Consider the following 17930-nt stretch of genomic DNA (forward strand, 5'->3'; position numbering starts at 1 on the left):
AGAAGTCTACAATGATTTGTTGGAGAAGGTCCTTTGAGCCTTGAAGAAGGTCCAATGAATCAAGAGAATCCCATACTTGAGTAGAAGTCTACAATGATTTGTTGGAGAAGGTCCTTTGAGCCTTGAAGAATCCAAATTCTTGATAGAATCAAGAATTTCAAGAATTTTCATATATTTCCATATTCAAGAGGATGAAGTGCCATCAATCTTGATGGAATGCTTCAATCTAAGCCAATCCTTATTGTCCTTATGTTCTTCAATCTTGATCCCATTTGATAATGAATTTTTTGAGAATTGATCAGTTGTGGTTCATCTACTACTCTTCATCGACATTAAGAGGTAATCCTATTGCTTTCAGGTGAATCTCTCTTTTTGTCCTATTATTGAACTAGTCCTACTGTTGATAAAGAGAGATTGAGTGTAATAGATCCTTTGAAATTACCATTGAAGAGCATGTAGAATTCAACCTAGGACTGATTATAATTGCTTTATGATTTTCCTTTTTTGCCCATTCATAAATTGATGCCAAATTGATTGCATAGTGCTATTCACTACCTGCCTGATGTTACAGGCCTGAGATAATGATGAAAATAGTAAGTGGGATATTTGTAAAATTGGTAAGTCACTACAAAAGGGTAATGCCCTATCCCTAGACCTTTCAATTCAGTCATTTCCTAATACCCACTTGCATTTCATTAAAGAATCCAAAGACTTTTTTAGTCAATGGATAGCATCCCTCTTTGATTAGCCATTAGAATGCACTTGCCATGTTGATTCTCATCGCGAGGAAAGAGCGGATGCCAGGCAAGTCGAGAAGACAATGATGCATTGATGGGAGACAAAGGGAAAAGTACACTTACACCCAAAGGTATTATTAACGGGAAGGTTGCATATATTCTAATCGATACCAGTAGCACTCAAAGCTTCATTAACACCAAAAATTTGAGCGGGCTGAAGTTGCTACCCATTGATATGGAATCATCCTTGTGGATACAAGTGGCCAATTGTGCATGTGATTCTAGTAGAGAAGTGTGTCCATATACTCCAATTGAACTATCGCCCTCTTGCACAATACAACTAGATTTGATCATTTTGGATTTGGGGCCTATTGACGTTATTATCGGTTGTAATTGACTGAAAGCTCTTGGTAAATTTACTTCGGATTTGGAACAAATGCAAATGGAATTTAATTGGCAAGGGCAACACATAGAATTGAAAGTCATAGACCACAAACATATAGAACTCATTTCCATGAAGAAATTGCGAAACGAAATCAATGCCAAGTCATGCATCTTCACTTTTTTGCTTTTGAAAGTAGATGAAGAGCACCCACCAAATCAACCATCTTCTTCTTCAAAGAAAAGGGATCCAAGATCCGAAGAGCTATGGGAGGAATAAAGTAATCATAATATAATTTACCTTCCTCTTGGATACTTAACACTAATGCTATAGAACTACACAGGTCAGGCGCCCACTTTACAAAGTGGGCAATGCCATTGCAATTACTCCACCTACTTTTGATATACAACTAGGGAACAGCCTTGATATGAAGATTTGGGAGACGTGAAGTACATTCTTGGCATTGAGGTGATAAGAATAGCTAAGGGGATATTGCCCTCACAAAGACAACACATCTTGGATATGTTGACAAAGTATGGCATGATTGATTGTAATCCAATCTCAGTGTCATTGGATCAAAATGTGAAGCTAAGCGTTGATGTGGGTGAGATATTGGAGGATTCCACGATGTACATGAAGATAGTGGAAAGTTTGATCTTCACCACTATCATCACCAAGCCAAATTGTAACTACAGAGTTGGCTTGGAGAGTTAGTTTATGCAAGTGCCTCATAAGCCGCATTTAGATACTATGAGATGAACCTTGAGGTATCTTAAGGCCACATTGGATTATGGTATCTATGGTTGACTTGGTGGTGTAGTTATTTGGTTACACAAATGTAGATTGGGTAGGTATTTTGTCTCACATGAAGTCCACTAGTGGCTATGTATTTTCCTTTAGGAGTGGGGCTATGATTTGGAGCAATAAGAAATAACCCATTGTTGCATTATCAAGTATAGAGACAGAGTACAAAGGTGGCACTATGGTAGCATATGAGGTATCTAGGATGCAAAAGCTACTTGATGATTTGATTATATAAATAGATAGGAGAGTTTTCATTTATTGTGACAATATGAGCATCATATAGTTGGTGAGGAACCTAGTGTTTCTTGCATGCACGAAACACATTCAGGTTCATTACCATTTCCTTAGAGAGTGGCTCTTGGAAAGTGACATTGATCTTAAATATTTGAGCATAGAGGAGCACATTGTATTTCACCAAGGCCCCAGGAATATAAAAGCTTCGATGATTTCAAATCTTATTTGGAGTATAGGTCATGGAGTTGAGCTTGACAGAAAGTGTTGAGATGTCAAGCTCTATATGAGCTGACACTCACATACCTAGATGTCCATTTTCTCATTCATATCATTGACATGGTTGGTATCTACATTGGCATATCATTCCAGTGATAATTTATAGCTGGTTGGACATGAGTTAGGGACATCAGTTAGTCTATCTATCTAAGTTATGTGATATCTATCTAATCATATTTCTACTTAGCATATTCACACTATGGACCAATTGTATATTATGTATGTTGTACTCTCTCTTATTCTTTGTAGACTAATGTAGGGGAGAAGAAGAGAAGGAAGAAAAGAGACTAGTGTTTTTAGCTTCCTGTCTTGTGTGCATTCTTTGTGTTTGGTGTGACTTGCAAGAGTGATATAGTGGAGAAGAAGAAGAAGAAGAAGAAGAAGAAGAAGAAGAAGAAGAAAGACTTGGGTTTTTAGCTTCCTATCTTTTGTGCATTATCTATGTCTAGTGTGTCTTGCAAGAGCTCAAGATCCCTCTCTCTCCCCCCATCTTTTTTGTTGGGTGTGCATCAAACTTTCTATGAAAATAACATGTTGAATGTTGAAATGACTAGATTTTTTGGTTGATTTTTGTTGATTTTGAGGCCTCAATGGTTGATTTTTTATGGATTTTGAGTTATAATTAGTTGTTTTAGAAGTGTTTGAAAGTGTTTTTGGATTATATTAATTATTTTTTGGAATATCGTGATGATTCTTAGTAGAAATATGAGGTTGTGTGATGTTTTGATAGGTTCTATTGAGGTTCTAATTGTTTCTGATACCTTCTATTTAGCTTCTATTTTGTTCTGATTTTCTTCTCTATGAAACATGGATTGATTATTAAAGAAGGTCGAGGTCTTTTGAAAGATTATTGAATAGTTTTTGATATTTTGGGATGGTTTTAGTATGAATTATGAGGTTTTGATGTTCTCTAATGACCTTCTATTAACCCTCTGTAGACCTTCTATTCCTGCTCTGTTTCTATTCTGTTCTGTTCTGTAGATCTTCTATAAGTGTTCTGTGATATGAGGGTGTACTTTGGAAAATTTTTCTAACTTTTTGAAAGGATGAATCTAAGTTCAAAAGAGCAAAAACAAATGGAAGAAGTAACTGTTGAAGACTGAAATGAAGACTAAAGTGAAGTGATACTAGTGAGCCATGAAGAGACACTGTAGTGGCTCTCGTGCCCTTTCATACCTCCCATACCTCTTGGGAGGTGCATCCACAACCCAAGAAGGATTAATGAGAGTAATTATTGAGTATTGTAGTGAGGAGATGATATACTATTGATAGAGAGAGAAAGAGAGAGTCGGAGATAGTCAATTCTATCAAAACAATGTATCTATTTATGAGAGATTGAGAGAGAGAACTATGAAGACAATGAACATGAATAATATGTGATTATTTCCATTCAAAAATTTTGTGTTATTTTGTGTTTCTTATTCTATTGATGGATTTTATGAAGATGTTGAAGATTATGGTTGATTCTATTAAATCCATGGGAGATATTTACTATGATGTTGCGTGAAGATTTGTTCTTTTCCTTGTTGTGGTTCTCAAAAGAAAGAAACAAAAGCTTGTTAATGTTATAAGATAGATTTTCTTGCAGTAGAAACCCCTTTTCCTTGGTGTTCCTCTTGGGGCTCCATGTTTTTGGTGTACAACTGGGGAAACTTGCCATCAACAAGCATCAGAAGAGGCCGAAAATGAAGAAAATGGCATTGCCAATAATAGGAGAATTCAATGGATGCTTGCAAAGTTCCATCTTCCACTGAAGAGTTGGAGATTCTTATTGCCAAAGTCACTTTCTACAAGAATTTCATCCCACAATGGCGAAAACATATTACCATCATGATGCAAGCTCTATGTGGTGGACTATTTCCTCTTTCTGTTGAAGCAACAGAGATGTGCATATTGGTGACAATTTGTTTGGGAACAAACTGAAGTGCAAAAATAGAGAGAATGACTATCCATGGAAGATTTGGCATTCATTGAGAAGTTTTTAGACATCATCAAGTGGAAGATCGTGAAGAGCTTCAGGAGTCATGGTCAGTGGAGGTTCACAAAAACAAAAAAGAAAAGAGTTGGAATTTGTTCGTGGATGCTCAACAGCAAGACACGTGGGATGCTTGGTGTTCTGACAATTAGCAACCCACTGGAAGTTGGTAGACAGAGTGTTATTTACAACGTACACTATTGAAACCATCAAAAGCTGGCATTATTATGATAATGGCACAACAACGATCCTAAGAAGAATGAGTTTTGATACCTTCACAACAGAATATCTTCCTCTCTGTAGTGGTTTGAAAGCAGAATTCAAAGATGTAGAGAATAAGGAAGTAGAAGAGATGTTGGTCAAAAATTCCTCCAGAGACTGAAGTCCCCCTCTGATTCTATTCTGTTGAGTACAGACCAACCGGTTGGTGCCAACCCCCTGACCAATGACACAATCAAGAGACAATCGCTAGAATGAGTCCAAAGGTACGTGAGAAGAGATAAGGCAAGAATCAAGGCTGAGAACCAGCTTGAAGCAAAAGCCTCCTTTGATGCCTTAAAAGTACTCTTTACAAAAGTCCTCATGGCGACTCAAGGTCCCCTTTCTAATCAAATTCGTCCTAGAAATATTGATGATAGGCCAACAAAATGTAGTCCCATTGCCAATTTTTAAGGGAGAGAACAATGAAGACCCTGATCTTCATGTAGCAAAGTTTATGGTAGCATGTGTGGCTAACAATGCCAGAACCCCCGAGCATTGGTTAGCAATCTTCCCTGCCACTTTCAAGGGTGCGGCGTTTCAATGGTATGAGAGACAAGCAGCATGAACTTTTGGCACATGGGATGACCTGAAGTTGGCCTTCCTCACTAAATTCAAGCATGAAGGTTTCGAAGAGCGGATGCGAGAGGAGTTCATGAACCTAAGTCAATCCTCTAGACAAAGAATCGAAGCTTATGTCTCGCAAATGGAATCCATCCTGAAGAGATGGACCAATCATCATTTGGATAAAGGCATCTAGAAGGGAGTGTTCCTTAGAGGTCTACAACCAGAAGCTCACAAGTTCATGGAATTGAGAAGACTAGTCAATCTGCAAGCTACAGTGGAAGGTGCAAGACTGTATGACAAAGTTGAAGCAAGGCTGTCAATGACTCCAAGAAGAGAAGTCTTACCTCCTCTTATGCCAAGAATGGTATACCCACCAAATGCAGTTCCAGGGACAGTTCCCTACCCCTACCCCTAGATGCAAACAGTGTTGCTGTAGAATGCACCTAATCCACAATGGCTGCAAGTGACAATGCCTCAAATGATGGTTCAACCACAACAGCAATGGCCTCAAACGGTTCCTCCAATGGCGACTCAACAACAATGGAATCCTACCCACTAGAATCAACAACCCCAAGTCTTAACAAGAGCTCTGAATCACGATCAGAATAGAGGACCTCCTGGATCAACCCAACCCATGTATGTAGTAATAATAGAAGCTTCCCAAAACCTTGCTACAAGTACTTCAAGAGGTGAAAAAGTGATGGACTACCTATCTAACTCAATCGCGAGTATCAAGAAAGAGCTTATGGATGTGATTACAGAACAGCTACAAACACTGAAGGTAAATACTGCCAATATATCCACTCCTGTGGGAGGTGGGAGAGATGTGATGCATTCAAATACATGGTGCGGAAAGTGCCATCAATGAAACGGGACATTTAGCCACTGAATGAACCTGAAAACCAACCATTCCTGGAGCCTTCTGTTCATACTGTTTGAGGAAGAACCATAAGAGGATAGCTACTCTCTCTGAAAGAGATGCACAAACGAAGATAGAAAGATGAAAACACAAGATTCAACTTGCTAGAATCCAAAATGACAACACAAGACATTGGACCAAAGTCTAGGGAGTTTGGTCTTAATTTTGGTCCAAGGAGGTTTCCCTCTCAAAGTTACAGAGGATTGCAGTCTGACAATGGTCAAAGATCAGAGGTGGAATGTTACAGATGTGGAGAAAAGGGTCATATCTCGTCAAATTGTCCAAACCCTAGAAGATCTGTGGATTAAAAGCCCTTATGCAATAGATGCAAAAAGGAGAAGGCCATACTGCAAAAGATTGTCCAAGTCCATCCCCTATGAAATCTACTTTTGATACACAATAGAAGACCCAAGAACCTACTTCCAATTCAGTGGAATTGGAAGTGGCCACAATAACGCGAGCAAAGAAGGGAGAACCCGTACTTCCAAAAGAGAACGTTCCTTCTTTCAAGACTGTGAAGTTCAACCTTCCTCGGGAAAAACAGAACAATGCAATCCAAAATAAGGAAGTACATAGCACTACAAAGCCGCAGAGAGCTACAAAGACAGTTGTAGAGACAAGACTAGAGGTCCAAGAAATAGAGGATGAGGAAGTACCTCCTCATGAGAAAGAAGCGCAGATGTTGCCACTCCTAGAAGAAAAAGGAAAGATAAAAGTGGGCATGGCCCCACTTCCTAGTCGATTAGAAAAGCCTGTGGATCCTATTAAAGAGTATGATTTGGTCAAAGACCTAGACACCTTTAAACCAAACCCAACTTTTTGATAGTTATTGATGCTGTCTCCGAGTTGTCGAAAGATATTCAAAATAATCTAACTTTCTGACAGTTGTTGATGATATCTCCAAGTTGTCGAAAGATATTCAAAATAATCTTGGCAAGAATACGCGGACTAAGGATTGTTCCCCCAGCAACAACAAAGTCCAACAAAGCCTCAAAACATGTGAAGGAAGTGGATGCGCCTTCCTAGATCTTGGAACCCCAAAGATTAGTGTATAGATAGAAGGATGCTTTATTTCAAATGCATTGGTTGATGGAGGCTAATTAGTAAATATAATGACGGATGTGACAATGAAGAATCTAGGTTTGCAAGGAATTCAACCTACAGAGTGGCTTATCAGATTGGCAGACCAAAGCAAAATCAAACTGTTGGGCATCCTCCCATATGTAAAAACAACCCTTGTAGGAAGAGACTAGCAGACATATTTGGTGGTCAAACAAAATTCCTGCGGGACCTCATACCCTCTACTATTGGGAAGACCTTGGCTTTTTGAAGCAAGAGCAAGGACGGACTGGTTCAAGGGAACCCTAACCCTAGACAGAGGACCCAATAAAGTGGTGTTGAAGTTGTATGGATCGCAAAAAGGCAATGGATCCACATCCATCGAAGTCATAACAGACTCCTCCAATGTAGTAATAGATGGTACATCAAGAGACGAAGAGGCTGTCAAACAGATCTTCTCCAAGAAAATAGAGGCACAGTCCCTAATAGTGGGCACTATAAGCCAACTACCAAGGGAAGCAAAGTCTTTGTCCATGGGAGAATACCTCCTGCCTCAACCTGAAAATTGACTTCTGAAATCACCTCTGACATCGAAATAGAAGCACGGATGTAGTATTCTCCCTGTTACATATTGTAGTTGTAGAGACAGAAGCAAAGTTAGGAGAAGAGATAGAACCAAAGACAAAGGTAGAAGCAGAAGCAGACACAAAGATAGAGAACCTGTTCTTCTCCTACAGAGCCTCTACAGAAGCAAAGACAGAGCCTCCAAAGGAAGAGGATGAAAATGATGAGGAAGAAAAAGAAGCAGGTTTTGAAAGTGCAATTGAAGAAGTTCCTCTGATAGCAGACGATCTTATTGATGTCCCTATAGAGACCTTAGGGGGCCGAGCATCTTGGGATGTTAGATGGAATGGCCATGGTTCCATTTGGGTTGACCAATGGATCACAAAGCATGCAGAATCTGCATAAGCAATGGATCAAAGGTATAAAAATTAAGTTCACTAGTGGCTCCTGTCGCCTTGACCATTCATTCCAAAGAAAAGATGGTGATGATGCCCCTTGTCAGCACAAGCCAAAGCCATCAAAGCCACGGCTTATAGAAGGTATGTGCTATGTGACATTCTTGGACGCATCTTCTGAAGATGAATCCCTAAGTCCATAAGAAATCACCAATCACACAGAAACAAACAAAGCTCTGATACCCTTCCAGGAATCCCAACACACATATGAGTCATTTGTTCAGAAGGAGGACACTAGTTCTAGCGGAACATCAGACGATGACACTACTCCATTGAAGGAGTCAGACCTCTATCCAAAAGCAATCCATGGGACTTTTTTCCGTGAAGTGGAAGGTGAAAGGCAATTAATGTTCCTGGATGCTGACGGTACTGAACGTAACCTGAAAGTGGATCTCAATCTTCTAGAAGAAGAACTAGTGGTTCTCGAGACCTACTGAAGGAGAACTTAGATGTGTTTGCTTGGTCGTATAAAGACCTGAAGGGGATTGACCCTACATTATTCTACTCTGGTGAAGGATGAATTATTGAAGCTCCTTGAAGCTAAGTTCATTTATCATGTGGCTAACAGTGAATGGGTTTCTCTCTTTGTGGTCATACCCAAGCAAAACGGGAAACTTTGAATATGTGTAGACTTCTGAAAGCTGAACTCCAAGATGAAGAAGGATAATTTTCCTATCCCATTCACATACCAATTGTTGGACACAATGGCAGGTCATGAGCTCTATTCCCTCTTGGATGGATTCAGTGGATATTGCCAAGTCCAAATCGTAGAAGAGAACCAATCTAAAACAACCTTCACCATAGAATGGGGGACCTATGCCTACAGAGTGATGTCGTTTGGGCTCTTTAATGCTCCTGCTACCTTCCAACGAGTAATGATAGTTGCCTTCCGAAACCATCTACATGATTTCACTGAGGTGTATCTCGATGACTTCTGTGTCTATAGCCTAATCCGGGAGCATTGGGGACACCTAGAACAATGTTTTGATAGATGCTGAGAGTATAGAATTTCTCTCAACCCCAACAAATGTGTCTTTGGTGTCTCATCAGGAGTTATTCTGGGCCATATTGTCTCTGCACAAGGGATTGCAACAAACCCGATGAAGATTAAGAAGATTTTCGCCTTGACAACACCAACAAACCTCAAGCAATTGAGAAGATGTCTTGGCCATGTAGGCTACTACAAAATATTTATTACACATTTTGCAACCAAGGCAGTCCCTCTGCACAAGCTCCTAAGGAAAGATGTGGATTTCCTTTGGGGGCTAATGACTGCGAAGAAGCCTTCAATACCCTAAAACAGTGCCTCATCAGAGCACCCATCTTACAACCTCTTGACTAGACAAAGGAGTTCCATATGCACACAGATGCATCGGTAGAAGGGTTAGGTGTTGTATTATGCCAAAAGGGTTCTTCCAAGTTGGATCAACCAATATATTATGCAAGCTGAAAGGTCACTGATAGAGAATGGAACTACACAGTGACAGAGCTTGAGTGCTTAGCAATGGTGTTTGCAGTGGAGAAGTTTCGACATTATCTATTGTCAACGCATTTCAAGTTCTACGTGGACCATGAAGCCATGTCCTTCGTGATGAACAAAGTAGATGTCAAAGGACAAATGATGAGATGGTTGCTCCTATTCCTTGAGGAGTTTGATTTTGAAGTGGTCGCTAAGCCTAGCCATTCCCATGTCCTAGCCGATCATCTATCACGGATCCCTCAAATTGCAGAAGAGGAACAGGATGATCCAGACCTTCTTGATGCTTCATTGTTTCTAGTCAAAGCAATTACCCCATGGTACGTAGACATAGCCAACCTCCTGGAAACTCAATAGTATCCCCCTGGCATCTCGAGCCGTGAGAAGAAGAAGCTTCTTTTGGAATTACTCCCCCTACACCTTGCTAGGCAGTGCACTCTACAAGAAAGGCAAAGATGAAGTGTTGCGAAGATGTGTTGCAGGAGACGAAGTTGGCATAGTATTGAAAGCATGCCATGACGAGCCATGTGGTGGACACTTCGCAGGAGAAGCGACAGCCAAAAAGGCTCTGCTCGTAGGATACTAGTGGGGATGACCCTTCACAAGGATGTCTATGACTACTGTAAGAGATGTGATGCTTGTCAATGCATGGGGAAACCCATCAAGCCAGTGCCATGCCACTGCAACCTATCATTTCCCTAAATCAAAGTACACCCTCATATTACAGAACACTTACAAAAGATCTACAGAACATAACATAACAAAAACAGAGCAGGAGCAGAAGGTCTACAGAGGGTTAATAAAAGATCATCCAAGAACATCAAAACCTCATAACTCATACTAAAACCATCCCAAAATATCAAAAACTATTCAATAAGCTTTCAAAAGACCTCAACCTTCATCAACCATCAATCCATGCTTCATACAAAAGAAAATAAGAACAAAACAAAGGTTCAACAGAAGGTATCAGAACCAATCAAAACCTCAACAGAACCTATCAAAACATCAAAGAGCCTCATATTTCTACTAAGAATCATCATGAACTTCTAAAACATAATCAATATCATCCAAAAACACTTTCAAAAACTTCCAAAACAACCAATCATCACTCAAAATCCATAAAAAATCAACCAATCAGGCCTCAAAATCAACAAAAATCAACCAAAAAATCTAGTCATTTCAGCACTCAACATATCCCCAGACTTAGAAAGAAAGCATCCTCACGACATAAGGAAAAGAATAATATAACTTCAATAAAGAGCTCAATTAAATTTTCTTTAGCATCTTCAATAATCCACCCAACCTCGACTCCAACATATCACCTATGTCTAAGAAAGAATACAACTAAAGGAAAACACAGTTATCCAATAACAGATCTTATAAACAATAGAAAGTCATGATAAATTTGTAAAGGATATAAGAGGTTCTTTAGTGTTGCATCATAGGCTTTCCATCCATCATCACCATCATTTTCAATACTCGAAAAGAGAGCTCTTGAACAAATCCAATATTCAACCATCACGAACTCATTACATAAAAAATTAATACAACACAAATACAAAACAACCATCTGAATGGCACCTCCAAAATAGAAATATACTATTAAATACATCCAAGGGTATCAATGAAGATGATCCCTCTTGAAAGCTTGATGATTACAAAAATGATCCATGGATAAGGATTCATCTCCAAAAGATTTTGGAGGATTCTGAAAGAATTGAAGGTAGCACATCCTTTCTAGCAAGACCGGTATCTGCTAGGTAGACAAAGGGCATTAAAATATAAGACATCCAATTATTGGGAATCAATGTTTACATTGACATTCATACATAACTTTGGAATGGCCTTTTGATCATTATGGGAATGCCTATGCATATATGCTAGGTACCAAGTAAAATGGGCTGTCAATCTCACGGAAGGATCTGGAGATTGTGAATATTGTTTGGCAAAATGGAGGTAATTTTGGTACGCTTGACTAGCAGTTGTCCACTCCCTGGAATTGATGGCCAATTAATCTATGGTCCCGTAAGAGAATCAGTTGAGCTCCATCCTCTTCGCCTTGGAATCTGTTGATCAAATCCTTCATACCCACTAACTAACTAAGGGGGTTGAGAAATAGAAGTAGTAGGAGATGGAAGAGGAATGGGTAAAAGAGGATGAAGAGATGGGTAGGAAAAATCATAAAATGAGAAATAAGCTAAAGAAGGATTAGCTAAAAATTTAGGTGAATCAGTTAACAAAGGTGTTAATTGATAAGCAGGAAAAGTGGAAGGTATATGGATAGATGGGGAAGGACAAGGCAGAGAAGGGGAAAATACTTGATCTTCAATGAAAGAACAATAGGTAAAGATTGGAACTTGAGGAGCACCCTGAGGTTAGAAAAGGAGAGGTAAGACAGCTGCTGAGTTGGATTGATAAAGGGAAAAATAAGCATCATAGTGATGTGTCATGAAGGAGACCTAGGAGAGAGAAGGAGAGAAGGGAGGGACTGCAAAGAGGAGAGAGAAAGAGAGAGAAAGAGGGTGACGAGCAGAGAGAAAGACTAGGAGTAGAGTGAGAAAGACAAGAAGAGGAGAGAGAAATGGCTGGCAGCCATGGAAGGACAGGGACGAAGGTGAAGAAGATGAAAGGACATATGTATATTTATCAAATGGTACCCTAACCAGGTCCTTGTACACCTTAAATACCCCATCCATGTAACTGAGTATTCACATGCAGGCAGCCATGGAAGGACAGGGAAGAAGGTGAAGAAGGTGAAAGGACAGATGTATATTTATCAAATGGTACCCTAACCAGGTCCTTGTACACCTTAAATACCCCATCTATGTAATCGGGTATTCGCATGTGCTATACCCGTGTTAACCCCGTGTAAGACCCTCTAATCCCATTCTTTACATTCCATCTCGACCCAGAAGGTTTTTGCCCTCAAAAACAAAAAGAGGACGTATTGGTATGGCTGGGTGGGGGGGGGGGGGGGGGAGGGAAATCTTGTGGAACGGTGGCCTATGAGCATGTATGCAGTGTGAGCATGAGGGGAGAAGGTAACTTGGTACAAAGATAGGCACCAATTCCAAACAAGAAGAGCTGGACAACACCGGACAGCATGTTGTCCCGAATAGGCCTGCATTGGAAAACTAATCATAACTTGCCATGGGCAACTCCAAACAAGATGTTCCGCATGTCAAAATGAAGCTCGTTGAGCATACTTTTAGCCCAGGTAGGTCATGCATGGGTGCAATTAATGCAGACCCAAAACCGTTCGAAAACAGATGGTTGTCTACTGCAAAACATGCCCAAATCGAGTTGTCCTTCAACCAAGGTTGTCGCCTCAAGGTGAGGGGACTGCACCAGGTGAGTGCTGATGTAGATAGAGCTTTTCTTTAACCCCCGGGATCAAATGGATAACCTGCATGGTAAGCATCACGAGCATACAGGTCATCCATGCAAGCATGGTTCTCTACACTGCCACCGGGGTCAAATGGAAAGTGGTTATCATTTCCATACATTGGGTTTCCATCCACAAGTAAAGCTAGAATGGTCAGAACCACTAGTTGTTGCATCGAGTCTACCATAAGCATCATATGATTAAGCTCGGTCTGCGCTTGGATGTTGTCAACAACACACGGGGTTGCATAAGCTAAAAAGTTTACTGCCTCAGCCCCTAAGTGCTGCATATTCATGGACCCTGCATTCTTAGTGATGTCCAAGCATTCAAATTGCAGATTTGTGGACTGAAGGGGCTCCCGCATGGGGTCATGATCATCCAAATCCACATGCTTCCCATGATCTTCTTTCTTGAACTGAAGTTCATGTTGTGGACCCATACCAAAATGGTCTTCAACAAGATCTTCTCCATCCTTTGCATCATAATAATCTAATACCAAGAGTATTTTGACAGTCTTTGCCTTGCATGTGGCTTGATGATTACAAGATATTGGCTTAGCACATCGATAGCATAAGCCCGCAGCATGCAATTCTCGTATCGTATCACTAGTAATGTGTCTAATGCATTTAGCCTTAGATAGCAATTTACACACCTGCTCATCACCATTGGTCAGCTCAGTAATAGTTCTGACATGCTACTCATAGTCATCTTGTTGCACATGTACAATAGATGGCTGTCCATGCTCATGACCATAATGCTCATGCTGTTCATATGGATGGTCATACCAATGTGCTTGCTGCTCATAATGATATTCATGTTGTCCATACTGCATATGGTGATAATAGCCCTGTTGCGCATCACACGCATAACCGTCATAAGCATGCTGCCTTTGATCATTGATCCCACAGCATTGGTCATGCTGTCCATAATCTCTATGAGAATGCATGTCACAAAAATGTTCATGTTGCTGCCCAAATACATCTATTTGCCGTTGCCTACTACCAAAACTTTGGTCATATTGTTGCCCATAAACATGCTGCCCAAGATTGCATGATGACTATCCAACATGACTACAATGGTGTCCTTACATCCTAGGCTGACCATAAGTATGATAAGTGGCAAGTCCATGAGCATAGGTAACGGCATGATGCTGGTCATAATTACTAGCTTGCTACTCTTGCATTGCATAAGAATCTCCATATGCATGCTGTTGACCAATGCTGTATGAGCTACCATATACATGTCCATGATCATGACTTGCATAAGAACTATGTTGCTGCATAAAGGAATGCTTGTAAGCATAATCATGCTGTCTCCATGATAGCCATACTACTGATCAAATCTATTGGAGTATGAACCACCCTCATGACAAGGTACGTAGCCTAGGTGTTGCCCAAAGTCGTATTGTACAATACTTTGGTTATCAAAATTGCCCATATGTGATTTAGCTTAGCACTGTAACTGACCTCACAGCACATCTCTAAGTAACTGCAATTCCATCCAAGTGTTCAATTAAGTAAACCTACCAATGGGGTTACATACTCCAGAATGGACCTCCCTGTGGCATTAATTCTGGTGCAGATGACTGCAAGAGTTGCACCACCAGTTGATCAACAAGGAAGTCAAGATGGTCACTGTCTGACACACAGCAGCTGCTTCTTTATCGAGCTCTCACATATCTCAGTAGCAGTGTCTACCAGCTGCTTTTACACACATCAATAAGCAGCCTCAATTCTGAAATGCAACAGGCATTACTCTATCTTGTCATGACATCCCAAACTCCATTGCATATGCCAATACAATAAAGTCATCATCTACAGTCAAATCCACTCCATTGCATGTGCCACTGTCATCTGCTCTTCCCTACAACCAGTTTGGTTCAGCCAGTTACTCAACCTGCCTTTGACAGAATTTCTACTCCTGTATTCTCATCTAGTGGGAGCACAGCTGGGCTCCTCTGACTCCACATTTTTCAGCAACAGCAAGTTAGGTGCTCGCAATAACAAAGAGAGATCACACACAAAAGTGCAATTAAGCTTCCCCTATGTGCAGCTTTAAGTCATAAATCCACTGCAGAAGAGCACTGCTGCTGCCAACAGACTGGAGCCTCCGCCCTAATTTCCTTCCTTTTCAAGCTCAAGCAATGCCCTTACACCCAAATGGCTCCATGCATGATCTAAGAGACCTGCTACAGCTCGACAAACACCATGAGTGTGCTTCTTTTATGGTCGCTCTATCAGCTGATGAGATGCATAGCTGTTGGTGTTGTGTCGTTGGAGATTTCTCCTGAACCATCTACTTTCTTCCTTGAAGGACCTTACAACACCCCAACCTTGTCCCCTTCAAGCTTTGAGCTAAGTCCAGCTCCTAAATCTTTGATTCCTTTGCTACCTGCATCACCACTGTATCCAGTTGTGCCAAATGGACCTATTTCACAACCAACTTCAGGGTTGTGCAGTCTGGACATCTCAGCATTGAACCAAATACTTCAGAAGACAGCCATAGATTGTATGGCTCCCCTGGCCATGTATGTGGGCAATGTTCTATATTGTCCTCAGTTTGAAAGCTTGATGTGAGTAATGCAAGGACAACTAAGCAGCGGTACTGGCTCTCTTGTTCTAAACAATACAGCAGCAAACTTGTGCCTTAGTGAAGCGATGGGTTTTCTGGTGGATCTGGGAGCAAATAAAACTATTCCCAAGATATGCTCAGTCAAGCCAGAGAACTTTACAGGTGGTTCATGTCCTGTCACTAGTGTCGCAGAATTTGAGCAGGAAGTAAGCATGAATAAGTTGTTGGCAGCTTGCACATCTATCGATCCCTTGAAAGAATGTTGCACGCCAATGTGTGGACAAGTGATCAATGAAACTGCTGTACGGATGGCCTCCAGAATAATGAGTTCTCTTGCAGATGGTGGTGGTAGCTTAGCGGCCCACAATCAGCAGCAAAGTAGTGGATGATTGCCAAGGTGTAGTGCTTGCCTGGTTAGCAAGTCAACTTGGTCCAGAGGCAGCCAACTCAGCTTTTCGGAATCTTATAGTTGTCAAGTCAACAAAGCTTGTTCCCTTGTGTTCAAGGACCCCTCTTCTGCTGTTGACTCGTGTGGTGGACCTTCGCCCACCAAGACCACATGATGTGATTCTCTGTACATCTACATTTCAGAGCTACAAAGCCAAATGTTGATCACCAATATGCAAGCACTAGATTGTGTCACATTCTTTGGATCTATGTTGATGAAAAAAAGGAGTAAATGTCAATGTATATGATCTCAGTCAAGTTGACCTGAAGGATTTTAGCCTCCAAGTCTATGGGGAACAAGGTTGCCTTCTGCGGGCCATACCATCCGATGTGATCAATGACCAAGCAACTGGAATCAGTTTTACCTATGACTTGAATGACAACATTGCGGCTCCTTGGCCTTCATCCCCATCTCAATAGGGGAGCTTTATGGGGTAGCCCTGGGCTGTTCTTGGACTTCCGAAGTAGTGCAAAATCAAAAGGTGCTGTAGAAGTAAGCCTTTTTCAATGCTCATGTGTAGGCTGTCATGTAGGAGTTGGCAATATCCTTCAGCTTTGAATGCATTACTGTTTCCACCACTATAATTGCCACTACTATTATCAACATCAGTGTCTGTAATGCGATTGCCCTTGGCATCTTCCAAGCAATGAGCCTGGTGCTCTCATCCCAAAATTCATGATTAACTAGTTCCAGTGCCTGCTGCTCCAATAGTTGCAGCTTCGTCGACTGAGTGGGATACACAATGTTACCATGATCACCATTCAACTCTCAGCAGCAACAGCATCACAACCATATAAGATCTTTGGCTCAAAATTTTGGAGGGCATTCGGAGAAAGATAGTGGTGAGAGTCACTCGATAGCAGACAGTAGGTTGTCTGCCATGCAGAGAAGTATGTGTGCCAAAGGCCTTTCTAATCTTACAAGGCAAGACCTTGCAAGCTCATTCTTTGCTATCCCAGGTTTTCCAACAAGTGAAGGGGGACCCTCAAGTGCTCATGGACCAACTAGTAATGTAGGTTGTACACTGACTGCCATAGCTGCTATAGCGACACGGTCATGAAACTATAGATCAGTCTCCTCTGTGGGAACTGGGTGGTCCCACTTTTCATGGAGAAAGCACAGGAGACTTTGTAGAGGCACAAAACACGCGAGACATGTCTGACAGAGAACACCAAAAGTGCACCGTCTATCAAATGGAGACCACAAGATTCAGCGTGCAAGTCCAATTCAAGATTCACCTATATCATCCCTAACTATAAGTCATTTTGAGCAAGTGCATCAAAGATTGCTTATGGATAGACAACAGGAGAACCGAGAAGCACTACTATGGTGTGTCATGCAAGACGTTGGATTCAGCCATGACAAGCCTATTGTAGCGTGTATCATCTACAGATGTTTACTTCACTCACGGGCATTTGAGTCTTACTTTTCCTGCTACATTGCAATTTGAAACCAAGTGGTGCTCCCAGTATTCCACAGTGTCATCACACTCCATCTGTTACTTTATCAGGTAGAATGACATAGAGTTTTTGCTCCCCATCAAATCTAGCAAGCGTCTCAGTGAACGGTGGGCTTGGAGGTTCAGAGATACTGCGCCAAGTGGAGGCAAGGTACCTAGCATTGCTCTTCAAAGCAACAGTTCACCACTTCTGTTGAGAAGCTTTATGTGATGATTCATGATAACTTGAAGAAGAAGATTTCTCCTCTGCTTACTGCTTGCATCCAGGATCCAAAGGCATCACGACTTGTCATGGGGAAAGGTCAGTCTCAATCTCTTGGTGCAGTGTCATTCTCACCTCATGCAGTGCAGGTCTGGTGG

The 17930-nt window shown here is 41.1% G+C and overlaps 1 pseudogene; it reads left to right on the top strand.

Annotated features, from left to right (window-relative positions):
- The first annotated feature begins 15302 nt into the window (after positions 1-15302).
- Positions 15303-16530, top strand: LOC148013935 (putative GPI-anchored protein At1g61900; annotated as a pseudogene).
- Positions 16531-17930: the final 1400 nt, after the last annotated feature.

This window comes from Lygodium microphyllum, chromosome 25 (genome assembly GCF_053477565.2).
Source record: "Lygodium microphyllum isolate KBCC chromosome 25, Lygodium_microphyllum_v1.1.10, whole genome shotgun sequence".
NCBI lineage: Eukaryota > Viridiplantae > Streptophyta > Polypodiopsida > Schizaeales > Lygodiaceae > Lygodium > Lygodium microphyllum.